The sequence below is a fragment of the Narcine bancroftii genome, chromosome 2 (assembly GCF_036971445.1).
Source record: "Narcine bancroftii isolate sNarBan1 chromosome 2, sNarBan1.hap1, whole genome shotgun sequence".
NCBI classification, from domain to species: domain Eukaryota; kingdom Metazoa; phylum Chordata; class Chondrichthyes; order Torpediniformes; family Narcinidae; genus Narcine; species Narcine bancroftii.
This window is the reverse complement of record NC_091470.1, coordinates 207,413,360-207,434,447: the sequence shown is the minus strand read 5'-3', so window position 1 is coordinate 207,434,447 and position 21,088 is coordinate 207,413,360. Positions and strand designations below refer to the sequence as shown.

Below are 21,088 nucleotides of genomic sequence, written 5' to 3'. Positions count from 1 at the left end.
AGCCTCAAATGCCCTGCATACAAGGCAGAGGCCAGGGCCTGCTGACGAATTACTGCTATACCCTCCTCTGGGGTGCCCCAATTGTTCTGTAAATATAAATCCCAATCTACTGGTGATGGGTATACTCATAGCAGGGCATCCCCTAGAGTGGCAAGTAAGTAATCCACCCTCTACCCCGCAGCTCAGCAGTGACCCGGATATCAGTAGTCAATGTTCCTAATCCCAACAATTCCTAAGGGGTGAAATATACATTACCCCCTCCTTGCTCCCAAATACGCAGGAGCCTGGCTGCCAGAGTTTCTCCCGCCTTTTGCCTAAATCGATCTCCAATGGCAGCCAGCTCTTTTATAGAGAAGTCACGTATCATTGACTGCTCTTGACCCCTGCTCCCACTTTGACCCACAGGGTCCTTTGCCCAGTGGACGGGACGAGGCCTCGGCCTTCCCGTAGAGGGGGTGGGCCACTGAGCATAAGCAGGGATTTGGGTATTTTCCCTGGGGTCAGCTTGGGAGATAGGGGTATCTATCCCTTCAATCTCTACCCTTACATCATCCCCCCTTCCGTCTGCTTTGGAAGTCTGCTGTCTTATGGGGAGGGTGTGAACAGCAGGTGGAGAGGGTACTATGTTAGGCACATGCTGAGGAGTACCTGCATTATTACCATTGTCACCATTCCAGATATTCCCGTCCCAATCATCAATTACATCAGGATCGTCGCCATTCCTTATCATGGCACGAACACGATGTGGATCGGGTTCTACCCCTTGCTTTTCCTTATCTGCATAGAGCTGCTGCCGGAGCTCTATTATTATGGCAAATTGTTTGGACATGCTTATCCTCCCATTCTTTGGCTCGGTCCTGACTGGTGTGAACAATCTTGCTCATCATGCAACAGTGTTGTCGCAGGGCTTCTAGCTCCTCCTCTAGTTGCTTTCAGTGAACTGATTCTGCTTCACTCTGAACGGTGCGGCGTAAGGCTGTGGCCAGCAGCCAAAAACCATCCATCAGCGTCCCCTTTTTAACAGGAAATTTACTTTGTCGAAGGAGAGTGGCAACCTGCTCTCCCAGAGGCGCACTTGATGGATCTAACTTCTCCTCCCAACTAATGGGTCATCCCAACAAAGACAGGATATTGGCCAACATGCCAAACCCATCGTCTTTGGATGTCCATCCCGGAATCAAAAACTGCTCAGGCCTCACCTCTTTCTTTCAGCAAAACATCCCGAGACCAATCCTGCTCGCAGCGCAAATTGTCCTGGGTAAACTTGTACCTCTCACTTTGTTCGTTTTAGATTGGTGATTGGTCACAGTGTTTGAGCTACTGAAAGAAAACAGAGACACGTGCCAAGAGCACTTCAGTTTATACAAATCTTTATTACTAAATCTAAAGCTGATTTCAAACTACAATATGCATGCCCTTCCCAATTATACTTATCAATGCCTGGACTGGTACCAACTGCCGAAGCAAGGCAACGACCGCAGTAGGTTGTAGTAGGTTGTCTGTGCGCTGGTAGCAGCTTCTCCACCTCCCCCGACCGGGACGTTGGTTGGAGTCGAGATGATCTTCTTCTTGCTGAGAGATGTTGCCACCTCTCAGAGAGTCTCAAACTTCAGCAGTGGGACCATATATTACCCAAAAATTGTTTACTCATAGCTTATCTCTTTGAATAAATTATTTAATTATCTTCAAGGTCTCCTGACAGTCTGCAACCAACAAAAGACAACTGCATCTCTGGGCCTCATGGTGGAAATTAGATAATGTCTACTGATTCATATGCATCCTGGGCCTCATGGTGGAATTTAGATTATGTCTTCTGATGCAACTGCATCCCTTCTTGCATAACCTGGTCTAAATCCTCCATTACAACTGGATATGATAAGAGGAGAGGGGATCATTGGTCTTGGCTCTGTGGATGAAGATGGGGAAAAGGGGAGAGTGAGAGACAGAGCTAGGGGAATGCATCAGGGGGAAGAAGGTGGTGGGGTTAATGGAAACTGGAGAAATTGTTGTTAATACCATCTGGTTGGAGAGCGTCCAGACGGAAGATGAGGTGTTGATCTTCCATTTTGCGGGTGGTCTCAGTCTGGCCGTGTGTGACCATTGACGGACATATCAGCAAGGGAATGGGACTGGGAATTGAAATGGGTGGCCACTGGCAGATCCACAATGTGCCAGACAGAATCAACAAAGTGATCTGATGTAGAGGAGATCACATTGGGAGCACTGGATGCAGTAGACGACCCCTGCAGATTCACAAGTGAAATGTTGCTGTACTTGGAAGGACTGTTTGGGGGTCCAAATGGGGGAGTGGGGGCAAGTGGAGCATCTCCTGCAGTCACAGGGCTATGTACCAAGGGATGATTGATGGGGAGGGAGGAGTGAACAAAGGAGTTACAGAGGAAGTGGTTCTTGTGGAAGGTGGTGAGGGGAATAGAGTTTGTGTCTAGTGGTGAGGTCACGCAAGTGGCAGAGGAGGACACGGAGACACAGGTGGGAGGGTAGAAGAGAAAAACTGCTGAAGTGATGAGGGAAAGAGTAACTCTGATAGGAGTGGGAACGCTGACTGATTGAAGAGGACCCAGACAGAATACAAGGTGTTGTTCCTCCAATTTACAGGTGGCCTCACTATTGTACCTTCCCTCACCCCCACCTGTTTATTCTGATGCCTGCCTGTTTTTGTTTATATCTGAGCAAGGGTTCAGGCTGGGAATGGTGATGAAAACACATAGAAATACTGGAAGAACTCAGCCGGTCTTGGAGGTATAGATTATTACTGTTGATTTGGGCCTGAGCCCTTCAAGGAATAAGTTCCCCTTCATTTCCCATGGATGCTGCATGACCTGCTGGGTTTCTCCAGCAGGTTTGTGTATTGCACTCAACCTCAGTGTCTGCAAGACTTCCTTGTTACACTCCATTGGTTCCACTCGCCAGTAGCACTCTCCCTATCAGTCAGCCGAGCAAATTGAGAAATACATGCGGATTGATTTGGAGCTGATTGGCTGGCTTTCCAAATTTTGCCGACATCCACATTGTTTTTTTTAAATTTTTTTTATTTTTCACACTATAAACCATATTGATCAAGATACAGACATTTTTTCTCTTGAATATATAGTGTCATTTTTCTCCCCCTTTTTCCCCCTCCCTTCCCTCCCTCCCTCACCTCCTTCCCATTTATTTGAAGTTCAATCTATAAGATACATTTAACCCGTTAAACAATGTTGTCACTTAATGAAAATAAACAAGAAATTTTACTGAGTCAGTTCTTTTCGTTATCTTCGCCTTCTGTCATTTTAGGTGGTGGAAGTCCATGGTAGGATTTCTCTATTGTATTTCATGTATGGCTCCTATATTTGTTCGAATATTGTGATGTTATTTCTTAAATTATATGCTATTTTTTCTAATGGAATACATTTATTCATTTCAATGTACCATTGTTGTATTCTCAAGTTATCTTCTAATTTCCAGGTTGACATAATACATTTTTTTGCTACACCTCGGGCTATCAAAACAAATCTTTTTTGTGCTCCATACAAATCGAGTCCAAATTCTTTATTTCTTATATTACTTAGGAGGAAGATCTCTGGGTTTTTTGGTATATTGCTTTTTGTGATTTTATTTAATATCTGGTTTAGATCTTCCCAAAATTTTTTCACTTTCTCTCATGTCCAAATTGCATGAATTGTTGTTCCCGTTTCCTTTTTACAGCAAAAACATCTGTCTGATACTGTTGGGTCCCATTTATTTAACTTTAGAGGTGTGATGTATAGCCTGTGTATCCAGTTATATTGTATCATGCGTAACCTCGTGTTTATTGTATTTCTCATAGTTCCGGAGCATAGTTTTTCCCATGTTTCATTCTTATGTTTAGATCTTGTTCCCATTTTTGTTTAGGTTTACCATTTGTTTCCTCATTCTCCTTTTCTTGCAGTTTGATGTACATGTTTGTTACAAATTTTTTAATTATCATTGTGTCTGTAATCACATATTCAAAATTGCTTCCTTCTGGTAACCTCAGGACTGTTTCCCAATTTGTCCTTCAAGTAGGTTTTCAGTTGGTGGTATGCAAACATTGTATCGTGAGTTATATTATATTTATCCTTCATTTGTTCAAAGGATAATAATTTATTTCCTGAAAAACAATTTTCTATTCTTTTGATCCCTTTTCTCTCCCATTCTCTGAAGGAAAGGTTATCTAATGTAAAAGGGATTAGTTGATTTTGCGTCAATATTAGTTTTGGTAGTTGGTAATTTCTTTTATTCCTTTCTACGTCTTCTTTCAAATGTTGAGCAGATGATGCAATACCGGTGAATTCCTACGTTGCACCAATTTTTCATCCCATTTATATAGTATATGTTCAGGTATCTTCTCCCCTATTTTATCTAGTTCTAATCTGGTCCAATCTGGTTTTTCCCTTGTTTGATAAAAATGTGATAGGTATTTTAATTGTGCGGCTCTATAATAATTCTTAAAGTTTGGTAGTTGTAAGCCTCCTTGTTTGTACCATTCTGTTAATTTATCTAGTGCCATCCTCGGTTTCCCCCCTTTCCATAAGAATTTCCTTATTATTTTCTTTAGCTCCTTGAAGAATTTCTCAGTTAGGTGAATTGGTAATGACTGAAATAGGTATTGTATCCTTGCGAAAATGTTCATTTTAATACAGTTTATCCTTCCTATCAGTGTTAGTGGTAAATCTTTCCAATGCTCTAAGTCATCTTGTAATTTTTTCATTAATGGATGATAATTTAGTTTATATAGATGGCCAAGATTTTTATTTAGTTGTATACCTAGGTATCGCATTCCTTGTGTTTGCCATCTAAATGGTGATTCTTTCTTACACTTTGTGAAATCCCCATTATTCATTGGCATTGCTTCACTTTTATTTGCGTTGATCTTGTACCCTGATACTTCTCCATATTCCTTCAATTTCCTATGTAATTCTTTTATTGATATTTCTGGTTCTGTTAAGTATATTATAACGTCATCTGCAAATAGACTGATTTTATATTCCTTCTCTTTTATTTTTATCCCTCTTATTTTATTTTCTGTTCTTATCAGTTCTGCTAGTGGTTCTATAGCTAATGCGAACAGTGAGGGAGATAGTGGACATTCCTGCCTTGTTGATATACTTAAGTTAAATTGTTTTGATATATATCCATTTACTGTCACTTTCGCCAATGGTATTTCTCATTATATAATGCTTTAATCCAATTAATATATTTCTCTGGTAGGCTGAATTTTTGTAGTACTTTGAATAAATAATTCCATTCTACCCTGTCAAAGGCCTTCTCTGCGTCTAAAGCAATCACTACTGTTGGAGTTTTATTTCCTTCTACTGCATGAATTAAGTTAATAAATTTACAGATATTGTCCGTTGTTCTTCTTTTTTTAATAAATCCATTTTGGTCTAGATTTACTATTTTGGTACATAGTCAGCCAATCTGTTTGCTAATAGTTTAGCTATTATCTTATAATCTGTGTTAAGTAGAGATATTAGTCTATATGATGCTGGTGCTAGTGGATCTTTCCGTCTTTGGTATTACTGTAATTATTGCTGTTTTGCATGAATCTGGTATGTTTTGTGTTTTATCAATCTGGTTGATTACTTCCAGGAGGGGAGGAATTAATAAGTCTTTAAATGTTTTATAGAATTCTATTGGAAATCCATCCTCTCCTGGTGTTTTATTGTTCGGTAGTTTTTTTTAATATCTCCTGTAATTCTTTTATTTCAAATGGTTTTATTAATTTATTTTGCTCCTCTGTTTGTAATTTCGGTAGTTCAATTTTAGTTAGAAATTCATCTATTTTGTCTTCTTTCCCTTCATTTTCAGTTTGATATAGTTGTTCGTAGAATTCCCTTCGTTTTCATTGATCTCCATTGGATTATATGTAATTTGTTTGTCCTTTTTCCTTAATGCCAATACCATTCTTTTAGTTTGTTCTGTCAAGCTGCCACGCTAGAATTTTGTACGTTTTTTCTCCTAGCTCACAATATTTCTGTTTTGTCTTCATTATGTTCTTCTCCACCTTATATGTTTGTAGTGTTTCATATTTTATTTTTTTGTCTGCCAATTCTCTTCTTTTAGTTGTATCTTCCTTTATTGCTAATTCTTTTTCTGTATTTGTTATTTCCCTTTCCAACTGTTCTGTTTCCCGATTGTAGTCCTTCTTCATCTTAGTTACATAACTTATTATTTGCCCTCTGATGAACGCTTTCATTGCGTCCCATAGTATAAACTTATCTTTCACTGATTCCGTATTTATTTCAAAGTACATTTTAATTTGTCGTTCAATGAATTCCCTAAAATTCTGTCTTTTAAGTAGCATGGGAATTAATCTCCATCTATACATTCTCGGTGGGATGTCCTCTAGCTCTATTGCCAATAACAGGGGTGAGTGATCCGATAATAGTCTTAGGAATTTTACTAGAATGGATCTTGGTTTTTGTTGTGGTTGTGGCTTAGGGGCTAATGTTCTGTGTGCCTTTCTATTTCCATTTCTTCCTGTAATTCTGGTCTTCCCAGGACCCTGGGGGTCCATTCTTTTATAAATTCTTTCATATTTTTGCCTTCTTCATCTTCCTTAAGGCCCACTATCTTTATATTGTTTCTTCTATTATAGTTTTCCATTATATCTATCTTCTGAGCTAACAGCTCCTGTGTTTATTTAACTTTTTTTATCAGATTCTTCTAATTTCTTTTTTAAGTAATCTACCTCCATTTGTGAACCACTGGTGGTGGTCAATGTGGCAGGCACCAAGAGATTTCTTTAGGCAGTCCTTGTACCTTTTCTTTGGTGCACCTCTGTCACGGTGGCCAGTGGAGAGCTCGCCATATAACACGATCTTGGGAAGGCGATGGTCCTCCATTCTGGAGACGTGACCCATCCAGCGCAGCTGGATCTTCAGCAGCGTGGACTCGATGCTGTCGACCTCTGCCATCTCGAGTACTTCGACGTTAGGGGTGTAAGCGCTCCAATGGATGTTGAGGATGGAGCGGAGACAACGCTGGTGGAAGCGTTCTAGGAGCCGTAGGTGGTGCCGGTAGAGGACCCATGATTCGGAGCCGAACAGGAGTGTGGGTATGACAACGGCTCTGTATACGCTTATCTTTGTGAGGTTTTTCATTTGGTTGTTTTTCCAGACGCTTTTGTGTAGTCTTCCAAAGGCGCTATTTGCCTTGGCGAGTCTGTTATCTATCTCATTGTCGATCCTTGCATCTGATGAAATGGTGCAGCCGAGATAGGTAAACTGGTTGACCGTTTTGAGTTTTGTGTGCCCGATGGAGATGTGGGGGGGCTGGTAGTCATGGTGGGGAGCTGGCTGATGGAGGACCTCAGTTTTCTTCAGGCTGACTTCCATGCCAAACATTTTGGCAGTTTCCGCAAAGCAGGACGTCAAGCGCTGAAGAGCTGGCTCTGAATGGGCAACTAAAGCGGCATCATCTGCAAAGAGTAGTTCACGGACAAGTTTCTCTTGTGTCTTGGTGTGAGCTTGCAGGCGCCTCAGATTGAAGAGACTGCCATCCGTGCGGTACCGGATGTAAACAGCGTCTTCATTGTTGGGGTCTTTCATGGCTTGGTTCAGCATCATGATGAAGAAGATTGAAAAGAGGGTTGGTGCGAGAACACAGCCTTGCTTCAGCATGATGCTGAACCAAGCCATGAAAGACCCCAACAATGAAGACGCTGTTTACATCCGGTACCGCACGGATGGCAGTCTCTTCAATCTGAGGCACCTGCAAGCTCACACCAAGACACAAGAGAAACTTGTCCGTGAACTACTCTTTGCAGATGATGCCGCTTTAGTTGCCCATTCAGAGCCAGCTCTTCAGCGCTTGACGTCCTGCTTTGCGGAAACTGCCAAAATGTTTGGCCTGGAAGTCAGCCTGAAGAAAACTGAGGTCCTCCATCAGCCAGCTCCCCACCATGACTACCAGCCCCCCCACATCTCCATCGGGCACACAAAACTCAAAACGGTCAACCAGTTTACCTATCTCGGCTGCACCATTTCATCAGATGCAAGGATCGACAATGAGATAGACAACAGACTCGCCAAGGCAAATAGCGCCTTTGGAAGACTACACAAAAGCGTCTGGAAAAACAACCAACTGAAAAACCTCACAAAGATAAGCGTTTACAGAGCCGTTGTCATACCCACACTCCTGTTCGGCTCCGAATCATGGGTCCTCTACCGGCACCACCTACGGCTCCTAGAACGCTTCCACCAGCGTTGTCTCCGCTCCATCCTCAACATCCATTGGAGCGCTTACACCCCTAACGTCGAAGTACTCGAGATGGCAGAGGTCGACAGCATCGAGTCTACGCTGCTGAAGATCCAGCTGCGCTGGATGGGTCACGTCTCCAGAATGGAGGACCATCGCCTTCCCAAGATCGTGTTATATGGCGAGCTCTCCACTAGCCACCGTGACAGAGGTGCACCAAAGAAAAGGTACAAGGACTGCCTAAAGAAATCTCTTGGTGCCTGCCACATTGACCACCGCCAGTGGGCTGATAACGCCTCAAACCGTGCATCTTGGCGCCTCACAGTTTGGCGGGCAGCAACCTCCTTTGAAGAAGACCGCAGAGCCCACCTCACTGACAAAAGGCAAAGGAGGAAAAACCCAACACCCAACCCCAACCAACCAATTTTCCCTTGCAACCGCTGCAATCGTGTCTGCCTGTCCCGCATCGGACTTGTCAGCCACAAACGAGCCTGCAGCTGACGTGGACTTTTTACCCCCTCCATAAATCTTCGTCCGCGAAGCCAAGCCAAAGAGACCTCCATTTCTATGGCTGTTTCTCCTTCTTCCACCTTGTCTACTCTTTTTCCTATTTCTGTCATGATCATCTCTAATCTATTCATTTTTTCTTCTGTACTTTTTATTCTTCTTTTTATTTCACTGAATTCTTGCGCCTGCCATTCTTTTACTGCTTCCATATATTCTTTAAAAAAATATATATCCATGTACTTGCCCTTCCCTTCATCTTCCATTTCTCTGTGTTCTCCCTCCTCTTCATCTGAGTCCACTCCAGGATCTATGTCTTTTACCTCTGTCTCTTCTGATTCTCTTGTTGGGTTGTTTATTTTATTTTGTTGGGTATTTTTATTCTTATTTTTATTAAAAGTGTCTTGGTGTTGGTCTTCTTCCTCTGGGTTGGTCATCTGTTGTTTCTTTGATTTCCTATTTTTATTCTCTTCCTTCTTGTTCTCGTTATTTTCTATGTTTTCCTGTTGAGAGTTTTGCATGCGCGGTTGCGCACTTTTGTTTGGCTCCGTGAGCCATCTTTGTAGTCCTGTGTTCGGGGTTTCCACTGACCTCAGGAAGCGGGCTTCTCTCTCCATGGCGAGCCTCCTCCTTCACCTTCCTCCTCCGACGTCCTTCCTTCTTCTTTTCTTCCCGCTGTTTTTGGTTTTTCTTTCTTTGCTGCCATTTTCTCCACACTTTCACTTTCAATTTGTTATGGTTTCTGTGTTAGTGACTTTGTTTTTTCCCTACCTTTTTTTTTACTTTTCTGGAGTGGCTGGAGTTCCCCTACCGGCCACTACTCCATCACGTGAATCCTCCCCCGACATCCACATTGTAGAGGAAACAACTTCAGTTGGGACTGAGATTAAAAACAGACAATGAATTAAATTTAAATTCCCAGTCAATAAAACCCCCTCTGGAAGAACACAAAAACTGCAGATGCTGGAATTTTCAGTGAAAAATGAGAAGCCGCAGGGAGTTAGTGGGTCAGGTCACATCCAAGGCCAACGTTTCAGGTTGGGACACTTTACAAAACTCTCATTACCTTTCTGAATCAATGAACTTCTGGCTCAATTAATGTCTATAAAGTCCCAAATTCCTGACTGAGGTGGGAATACAGGCAATAGCTGACCTGTTCTACCTTGCTGCCTTTCTCTGAATAATTATGTAGGTACACTTTTGCAGTGTGACAAAAGCAGAGGAATTGTGGATGGGAATCAAAGGCAACATTAACACCAATCATGTCAGTGATGCTTGCGTGTTTTATTTCTGAGAAGAGATTACAAGCCACAAGGTGACCAACTGGCAAGGCAATGAGATTCACACCCCCGAATAAGAGTGTTAAGGACCACTGACTCTGTAAGGAATGTTGGCCAGTTGCCCAGAGAGAATCACTGAGGGAAACACAAGCACATCCTCTGAGAGGCTTTGATGAACTAAACAGGAGAGAAACCAAATAATTTATTTTCCACATCACTGAAGGAGTGAGCAAATATTTGCCTGTTAAAAGTGATCAATCGCTGTTGAAGCTTGAAAAACAATTTTCCCTCCAAGACTGAAATTTGTGCTTCAGGATTATCAGGACTTTGCCTGGAAATAGTTGGGTGAACCTGAAACAAACACCGTGTTTTTCCACCGATGATTTAGGGCATCGAGAGCAAATCCTAACTGAAGCCCTCCAGCAGGCCCACACCAGGGAAAGGCTGTTCGCCTGCTTGGATTGTGGAAAGAGCTTTGCTAAGTCCTCCCACATTCTAACCCACCAGCATCTCCACACCAGCAAGAAGCCCTTCACCTGCCCTGAGTGCGGTAAGGGTTTCACACAGTCCACTGACCTGAAGAACCACCAGTGGACCCACACCAGTGAGAGGCCATTCTCTTGCACTGAGTGCAGCAAGGGGTTCAGTCAATCGTCCGACTTGCTGACACACCAGCAGGTTCACAATGGCGAGTGGTCATTCACCTGTCCCGAGTGTGGCAAAGGCTTTACTCAGTCCTCTAACCTGAAGTCCCACCAGTGGGTCCACACCAGGGAGAGGCCCTTCACCTGTCCTGAATGTGGCAAGGGCTTCACCCAATCCTCCAGCCTGAAGATCCACTGCCGGATCCACACCAGGGAGAGGTCCTTCACCTGTCCTGAATGTGGCAAGGGCTTCACCCAGTCCTCCAGCCTGAAGATCCACCGGCGGATCCACTCTGGGGAGAAGCCTTTCACCTGCCCCAAATGTGGCAAGAGGTTCAATCAATCCTCTCACCTGAAGACCCACCAGCGGATCCACACCAGGGAGAAGCCCTTCACTTGCCCTGAGTGGAGCAAGGGGTTCACCCACTCCTCTAACTTGAAGTCCCACCAGTGAATCCACACTGTGAGAGGTCCTACACCTGCACGGAATGCGACTGGGTGTTCTATTGATCATCGGACTTGTTGACCCACTGACGTGCTCGCACTGGTGAGAGGCCCTTCACCTGTGCAGTGTGTGGGAAAGGATTCACTTGGTCATCCCACTTGATGACCCACCAGCGGGTTCACACTGGGGACAATGTTTAAATCTGTCGTATATTCAGCATTTAAGTGTATTTTAATGTATTTTTAAATTTGAAACCTCTGGAATTTCCTGCTCCATAGGATAGTGGAGGCCAGATCATTAGGTCCAATTATGGTGAAGATAAAAAGGCATTTACCAGATTGAAGAGTTAAAAGCTGTCACAGAAGAGAAGAGGATATCTCAGTTTACAGTAGGATGCAGATCAGTTGGAAAGATGGACCAAAACTGGGCAAATGGAATTTAACTCTTGACCCAAAGGTTGGAGATATTGTGGATACTGTAGAACAGGGGTGGGCAACCTTTTAATATTTAATTTAGACATCCAGCATGGTAACAGGCCAGCCAATTAACCTACACCCCCAGTATGTATTCATTGTATGAAAGTGCCTCTTATTATGCTGGATGTCTAAATTAAATGTTGGCCACCCCTGGTGTAGAGCATGCACGTTGAAGACCTCTAAGTCCGTTTTTATTTAGATACTGAAATTTGTTCGATCAGATAGGCTTTGTTGGTGGTTACTACATTAGAATTGAATGCTATTGGAAAATGTAATCATAATTGGATAATATAGATGTGTTTTTGAGCTGCTGTGTTAAAATGGTGGTTGTTATTGCATGTGCCCATTAGCGCATGCATACTCTAACATCTTCTGTTGGAAGGGATTTCTTCGCACGTGCACGTTGAAGATTTCTACAGGGTTTTCTAGATACTGAATTCTTTTCATTCACTTTGGCTTTATATGTGGTTTTATCACTTAATAGAGGTTTGTTTCAATTATATATGTTGGATTTTTAAATATATTTTTCTTGATGTTATTATACTGTGTAGGTAATCAAGACACAAGAGCAACTTGTCCATGAACTACTCTTTGCAGATAATGCCGCTTTAGTTGCCCATTCAGAGCCAGCTCTTCAGCGCTTGACATCCTGTTTTGCGGAAACTGCCAAAATGTTTGTCCTGGAAGTCAGCCTGAAGAAAACTGAGGTCCTCCATCAGCCAGCTCCCCACCATGACTACCAGCCCCCGCCCCACATCTCCATCGGGCCCACAAAACTCAAAACGTTCAAACAGTTTACCTATCTCGGTTGCACCATTTCATCGGATGCAAGGATCGACAACGAGATAGACAACAGACTCGCCAAGGCAAATATCGCCTTTGGAAGACTACACAAGAGTCTGGAAAAACAACCAACTGAGAAACCTCACAAAGATTAGCGTATACAGAGCCGTTGTCATACCCACACTCCTGTTCGGCTCCAAATCATGGGTCCTCTACCGGCATACCTACGGCTCCTAGAACGCTTCCACCAGCATTGTCTCCGCTCCATCCTCAACATTCATTGGAGCGACTTCATCCCCAACATCGAAGTACTCGAGATGGCAGAGGCCAACAGCATCGAATCCACGCTGTTGAAGATCCAACTGCGCTGGGTAGGTCACATCTCCAGAATGGAGGACCATCGCCTTCCCAAGATCATGTTATATGGCGAGCTCTCCACTGGCCACCTTGATAGAGGTGCACCAAAGAAGAGGTACAAGGACTGCCTAAAGAAATCTCTTGATGCCTGCCACATTGACCACCGCCAGTGGGCTGATATCACCTCAAACCGTGCATCTTGGTGCCTCACAGTTCGGCGGGCAGCAACCTCCTTTGAAGAAGACCACAGAGCCCATCTCACTGACAAAAGACAAAGGAGGAAAAACCCAACACCCAACCCCAACCAACCAATTTTCCCTTGCAACTGCTGCAATCGTGTCTGCCTGTCCCGCATCGGACTTGTCAGCCACAAACGAGCCTGCAGATGACGTGGACATTACCCCTCCATAAATCTTCGTCCGCGAAGCCAAGCCAAAGAAGAAGAGGTTATTGAATTAATATTACATTGTATTTAAGATAATATGTTTTCTTTATTTTTGTTTTAGTTTTAATGGTATCGTCAAATCAATGAGACATTATAAACCTTGCTGGTAGAATGGGACTTTCATTTGAAATTATGTACGAGTTCATTGACAATCTCAGACAGGAAGATGGTTTTAAAAGGGACTGTATGTGTATGCACACTTGTAGACTGGTTGGAACAAATATTTGATTTTAAAAAACTATTTTTCAATAAAGAACCTGAACAAAAAAAAAATCTTTTTTTAGCTTCATATTAAGGAACAATAACATCAACAGTTAGTATTTCTGGTGTTTTACTTCTGAGCAGGGCAAGCTGGAAGGGTGGTTTAATACAGGTTTAATTAGGATTGCAAGGTTACTGGCATCTTATGTTTTGTTTGTTTCACTTTTCAGTTTGGATTGGAAATTGCGGCTGGGACAGCTGATTGATTAATTAATCTGACGATCTCTCTGATTAATACAATTTATTGGAATGTAAAAGGCAATGGCACATCAGGCAGATCATTCTTTTTCAAGAACCTTATATTAGGAATTCTAACAAGGATAGGTTAATGTTTCAATGGGATGGACAATATTTCGTTCTTGTTCTGATGCTAAAGTCAAAGGAGTCTAATTAATCAAAATATCACATTTGTACTTCCAAATAGTATTTTAAACAAACAAGGTCATTTTATTATTCTTACAGGGTTATACAATTATACAATAAATTATACAATATCCTGTTGAATTTTACGAATCATTTTCTAAATGGCTTGTTACACATCTAAGTTCTGTGATTGATCATTGACTTAAAGAAGGGAAACTTTGATCTTCTTTTAATGAAGCTAGTATATCTCTTATTTTGAAAAAAGGACCCAACTGAATGTACACTCATTTCATTACTTAATGTAAATATGGAGATTTCTTGCCCGTAGATGAGAGAATATATTACCTTTCATTTTTGACCACTGGGTTTATTAAAAATCACTAGTCTTATTATAACATGCATCAATTATGGAATATTTTATTTACCTTTCACTCCAGTTTTTAAAAAATGTTTTATTTAATTTCACATATACATTAAAAAAGTATACATAAATTTCTTATTTGAAAATAATGAAAATGTAATACATAGTGATTTTTTTTAAAAATTCCCCTCTCATCCTTCCCCCCAACAACCCAATAAAAAAGAAAGAAAAAATAAGAAAGAAAACCTGGAGAGTATTTATAAAAACAATAAAATTATCAAATAAAATATAACATATCTTTAATTTTCTTGATTTTTAGAAGGTGGAAGGTTCAGGTTGGGCAATTACATCTTAATTCCTACAATTTGTTTTCTGGGAAGGATGTAATAGAGAAATGGAGGGTCTTTTAAAGGAGAGATTTTAAGAGTACAAAATCTTTACAAACCTGTGAGGTTGAAAGGTAAGGTCAAAAGTTTGAGAGAGTCATGGTTCTCAAGGGATATTGGAAACTTGGTTCGAAAAAAGAGGGAGTACAATATTAAATATAAGAAACAGGGAAAAAAGATGTTTGGGTACTATATTGAATGTTAAAAGAATCTTAAGAAAGAAATTAGAAAAGCTAAAAAAGCTTTTAGCTATAGCAAGCAGCATGAAAATAAACCTAAAGGGTTTCTACAAATATGTAAATAGCAAAAGGAAAGTGAGAAATAAAATTGGTCCATTAGAGATCAGAAAGGACAAATATGTGTGGAGCCAAAAAAGATGGGGGAGGTGTTGAACAATTTCTTTTTCTGAGTTTTTACTGAGGAGAAGGATATTGAACTGTGCAGGGTAAAGGAAAGAAAGGGGGTATATATGGATACTATAGTGATCATCAGATGCAAGGATCGACAATGAGATAGACAACAGACTCGCCAAGGCAAATAGCGCCTTTGGAAGACTACACAAAAGAGTCTGGAAAAACAACCAACTGAAAAACCTCACAAAGATAAGCGTATACAGAGCCGTTGTCATACCCACACTCCTGTTCGGCTCCGAATCATGGGTCCTCTACCGGCACCACCTACGGCTCCTAGAACGCTTCCACCAGCGTTGTCTCCGCTCCATCCTCAACATTCATTGGAGCGCTTTCATCCCTAACGTCGAAGTACTCGAGATGGCAGAGGTCGACAGCATCGAGTCCACGCTGCTGAAGATCCAGCTGCGCTGGGTAGGTCATGTCTCCAGAATGGAGGACCATCGCCTTCCCAAGATCGTGTTATATGGCGAGCTCTCCACTGGCCACCGTGACAGAGGTGCACCAAAGAAAAGGTACAAGGACTGCCTAAAGAAATCTCTTGGTGCCTGCCACATTGACCACCGCCAGTGGGCTGATAACGCCTCAAACCGTGCATCTTGGCGCCTCACAGTTTGGCGGGCAGCAACCTCCTTTGAAGAAGACCGCAGAGCCCACCTCACTGACAAAAGGCAAAGGAGGAAAAACCCAACACCCAACCCCAACCAACCAATTTTCCCCTGCAGCCGCTGCAACCGTGTCTGCCTGTCCCGCATCGGACTTGTCAGCCACAAACGAGCCTGCAGCTGACGTGGACTTTTTACCCCCTCCATAAATCTTCGTCCGCGAAGCTAAGCCAAAGATACCCGTCTTTAATGACATTTGAAAAATCACTGCCAGAGCCTCCGCTATTTCCTCACTAACTTTCCTCAAGGTCCTGGGGAAAATCCTGTCAGGAACTGGAGACTTATTCATCTTTATATGTTTCAAAAGCTCCAGTACTACCTCTTTCTTAATCAGTCCTTGTACCTTTTCTTTGGTGCACCTCTCTCACGGTGGCAAGTGGAGAGCTCGCCATATAACACGATCTTGGGAAGGCGATGGTCCTCCATTCTGGAGACGTGACCCACCCAGCGCAGCTGGATCTTCAGCAGCGTGGACTCGATGCTGTCGACCTCTGCCATCTCGAGTACTTCGACGTTAGGGATGAAAGCGCTCCAATGGATGTTGAGGATGGAGCGGAGACAACGCTGGTGGAAGCGTTCTAGGAGCCATAGGTGGTGCCGGTAGAGGACCCATGATTCGGAGCCGAACAGGAGTGTGGGTATGACAACGGCTCTGTATACGCCTATCTTTGTGAGGTTTTTCAGTTGGTTGTTTTTCCAGACTCTTTTGTGTAGTCTTCCAAAGGCGCTATTTGCCTTGGCGAGTCTGTTGTCTATCTCGTTGTCGATCCTTGCATCTGATGAAATGGTGCAGCCGAGATAGGTAAACTGGTTGACCATTTTGAGTTTTGTGTGCCCGATGGAGATGTGGGGGGGGCTGGTAGTCATGGTGGGGAGCTGGCTGATGGAGGACCTCAGTTTTCTTCAGGCTGACTTCCAGGCCAAACATTTTGGCAGTTTCCGCAAAGCAGGACGTCAAGCGCTGAAGAGCTGGCTCTGAATGGGCAACTAAAGCGGCATCGTCTGCAAAGAGTAGTTCACGGACAAGTTTCTCTTGTGTCTTGGTGTGAGCTTGCAGGCGCCTCAGATTGAAGAGACTGCCATCCGTGCGGTACCGGATGTAAACAGCGTCTTCATTGTTGGGGTCTTTCATGGCTTGGTTCAGCATCATGCTGAAGAAGATTGAAAAGAGGGTTGGTGCGAGAACACAGCCTTGCTTCACGCCATTGTTAATGGAGAAGGGTTCAGAAAGCTCATTGCTGTATGTTGAGGAACTTTGGGGGACATCCGATGCGCTCTAGTATTTGCCAAAGCCCTTTCCTGCTCACGGTGTCGAAGGCTTTGGTGAGGTCAACAAAGGTGATGTAGAGTCCTTTGTTTTGTTCTCTGCACTTTTCTTGGAGCTGTCTGAGGGCAAAGACCATGTCAGTATAGTGCCGGAGGATTGGCGTGTTGCGCATGTGGTTCCTTTTTTTCAAAACGGGTTAGAGGAACAAGCCTAGCAATTATCGGCCTGTAAGTTTGACGTCTGTGCTAGGTAAATTGATGGAAAGCATTCTCAGAGAAAATATATATAAGTATATGGAGGGACAGGGTCTGATCAGGGATACCCAACACGGATTTGTGTGTGGAAGGTCGTATTTGACCAATCTTGTTGAATTTTTTGAAGAGGTGACTAGGAATGTTGAAGAAGGTAGAGCAGTGGATGTTGTCTATATGGACTTCAGTAAGGCCTTCGATAAGGTTCTGCATGGGAGGTTAGTTAGGAAGGCTAAGTCCTTGGGTATTAATTTGGAGATAGTCAAATGGATTCAACAGTGGCTGGAAGGAAGGTGCCAGAGAGTAGTAGTAGATAATTGTTTGTCAGGATGGAGGCCGGTGACAAGCGGTGTACCTCAGGGTTCGGTTTTGGGACCGTTGCTGTTTGTCATCTATATTAATGATCTGGTGGATGGGGCAGTAAATTGGATTAATAAATATGCAGATGATACTAAAATAGGGGGAATTGTGGATGATGAAGAGGGTTTTCAAAGATTGCAGAGGGATTTAAACTGCTTAGAGGAATGGGCAGAAAGATGGCAGACGGAGTTTAATGCTTCATTTTGGAAAGAATAATCAAAGCAAGACATATGTGGTAAATGGGAGGGCATTGAAGAATGCAGTGGAGCAAAAAGATCTAGGAATAACGGTGCATTGTTCCCTGAAGGTAAGAGCGCATGTGGATAGGGTGGTGAAGAAGGTCTTTAGTATGCTTGCTTACATAAATCAGTGCATAGAATATAGGAGTTGGGAAGTAATGATGAAACTGTACAAGGCATTGGTGAGGCCAAATTTAGAGTACTGTGTGCAGTTCTGGTCACTGATTTATAGGAAGGATATTAACAAGAGAGAGAGAGTGCAGAGAAGATTTACAAAAATGTTGCCTGGGTTTCAGCCTGGAATACAAGGAGCGATTGAGCAAATTAGGCCTTTATTCCTTGGAACATAGAAGGCTGAGAGGGAATTTGATAGAGGTGTTTAAGATAATGAGAGGGATAGATAAAGTTGATGTGGAAAGGCTTTTCCCATTGAGAGTAGGAGAGATGGATACAAGAGGTCATGGGTTGAGAATTGATGGGCAAAGGTTTAGGAGTAAAATGAGGGGGAAGCTTCTTAACTCAGAGAGTGGTTACTGTGTGGAATGGGCTTCCAGGAAAGGTGGTGGAGGATCAATTTTGTCATTTAAGAAAGAGTTGGATAAGTATATGGATGGGAAAGGGATGAAGGAATATGGGCAGAGTGCTGGTAAGTGGGATTAGGGGAGGATACTTGGATTGGTGCAGACTGGAGGGGCCGAATTAGACTGTTTCTGTGCTGTAATTGTTATATGGTTAAATTTGTAAATATGATTACCAAATTTTTTCCAAAATTTCAAATTTGTTATGCAAGTTATATATAAACTTTTCAAGTGGTATCCAACAACCTATTTCATTATGGCCATCTGCTCATTCCCAAATACTCATTTGATTTCCAAGTGAAAATACACAAATGCTGGAGAAACTCAGCAAGTCAAACAGTCCCTTTATGTAGCAAAAGTAAAGATTCATCACCAACGTTTTGGGCTTGAGCCCTTCATCAAGGTGTGGGAGAGATATGAGAGATGTCCGAACAAAAGGAGGAAGTGGGGGTGGTGAGGCTGGGAGAAGATAGGTGGAGGTGGGGGGAAGGAGTCTAGGCTAGGTGGAGAGAGAAAGGAAGTAAGAACTGGAATAACGAGTTAAGGGGAAGGGGGGAAAAGACAAGCTGATTAGTGGAATGCAGTGAACTCAATGTTCATGCCCTAGGGTCGAAGAGTGTCCAGACAAAAAAACGAGGTGTTGTTCTTCCAATCTGTGGGTGGTCAGGATGGGGTAGTGTGTAAGGCCATGGGCAGGCATGAGCTTGAGAGTGTGACTCAGATTTCCAAGTTACTGCCACAAATTTTCTAGGCTATTTTAACAAATTCTTTTTGCTATTTTATTTAATTTCAATTTCAATTCTGTGTCAAAAATATTTCCAAGTTAAAAATATTGGATCTTGAGGAAACTTTACTCTTGTCAATCTTTCCAAAAACAAACCCAGTTCTGTCCAAAAGGGTCTTAAAAAAGTGCCTATTTCTTTATTACATTTAAAAAATGTATCTGAAAAATTAGAATTTAATCCATTTAATTTCTGTGGATTAAGCTATAGTTGATGTAAAAATTATATTGTACCATTCTGAATTGAACATTAATTGTGTTAGTTATACTGTCCTGACAACGGTCTGTTGTTCGAGTTTGTGTGGGTCCCACAGGTTAAGAACCAGACCAAAGTGCAGGTACACAGCACAAATTTATTCCAGGGATTGAAATGGGACAACAGGGTCGATATGTTAGGCAAACCTCTACATACACACACACATACAATGATCAGGGAAAAATTACTACGGCGCCCCACCATCCCTTGGCTCAGTGCAGGCATGGCTCTATGCTATAAGGGATGCTAATTAAATGCTCCCAGCCCTTTTAACAGTGTACATCTTACCAACAGTTTCTCCAGCACCCTTCCACATTTATAGCCCTGGAGTGAAGCAGGGTGGTTCTGTGAGAGATGAGTAAACTTGACATGAAAATATGAAAGATGGGGAAACTAGTACAGACACATGGAGTGATGGATTAAACCAGTATGAACAGGCTAAGCATGGAAACTAGGATGCAGGAAGCAGAGTCAGCCTATGTAAGATAAGAACCTTCTAGTCCTTTCGACAGGATCAGTGAGCCCACCGTATGAATAAGATAAGGAGAAGCAAGGAATAATAGAATGTAGGAAGTAGAGGTAGTCTGGGTGAGATAAGGGTCTCCTAGCCCTAGACAGAAGTGCTAAGTTCTACATATTTAATTAGTAAGCCTTACACGGATGTACCAAGTTATACATATTAAATTAGTAACCCTAGAGGATTAGTGAATGGGGACAAGGGCAGGGTTGTAAATAAGGACAATGAGGATAATAACATGAAGGGACACCGACAGGATACCCCCTGGTCCTCCAAGTCACAGAAACAGCATGTAGGCAGGTAGGATTGCCTAATGCCAAACCCATCCAGGAGGCAGAAGAATGTAAGGGGGAGGGTATTACTATACTGAAATTCACTGTATAAAAGTTGGGTGAGCCCCAGTGTGTGTGTGTATTCCCAGGGTAAGGGGAAGCACCCAATTTTGCATTGTTGTTATAATAAATGTTCTTTGTTCTCAATTTTTGTCTCGAGCAATTTCTGTTAAGGTACTTCTATTTCTAACAGTTCCAAGCTGGGAAAGAGAACAAAGAGCACATGGCACCTTTATAGGGCTGGAGGGTTAATCTAATTACAACAGCCAATGGCCCATGGCCAAGCACAGGCAGCCTGGAGAGTGCAGTCCAGGTAATTTACACGTTACCAATGCACTAATAGGTGGGACGGAACCAAACCTTGATTGGGAGCTGGTGTGTCCTCGGACTAGGTAGGGGGCAGTGCTGTCACATGAAATCCACAACCTTTCCCAGTACAAGGTCTAATCAAGTTTCTTCTTGAATATCTATTTTTAAATCTTTCTCCCATCTTTGTCTTGACTTCTGAATTCCTAGTTTATTCATTCCTTTTGGAAAAATTGTATACATAATTGAAATAAACTTTTAAAATATGTATATGTGTTTAATTGTTCTGTTCATGTAACATCAAATCTGGACCTAAATTACACATGTCAAACTCTGGCCCGCGGGCCAAATTTGGCCCGCGATATAATTATATTTGGCCCGCAAGATCATTTCAAAAATGTATTAGAGGTGGCCTGCTGGCCGCCGCGCCAGTATAGCGCATGCAGAGCTAATACTATAAATCCCAGAATGCATTGGCGTCAGCCCGCTAATCGCCCACACCTCCTCTGTTTACGTTGCAGGGTCTCACCGTGGACTCTGGTTTTGGGGCCTAGCCGGCGTCAGGGGAAGCCAAGGCTGCTTCCCAGCGCCCGGAACCGGA

The 21,088-nt window shown here is 42.7% G+C and overlaps 1 pseudogene; it reads left to right on the top strand.

The window, feature by feature from the left end:
* Positions 1–21,088, top strand: part of LOC138755022 (zinc finger protein 721-like) — a 233,500-nt pseudogene that overhangs the window by 168,763 nt on the left and 43,649 nt on the right.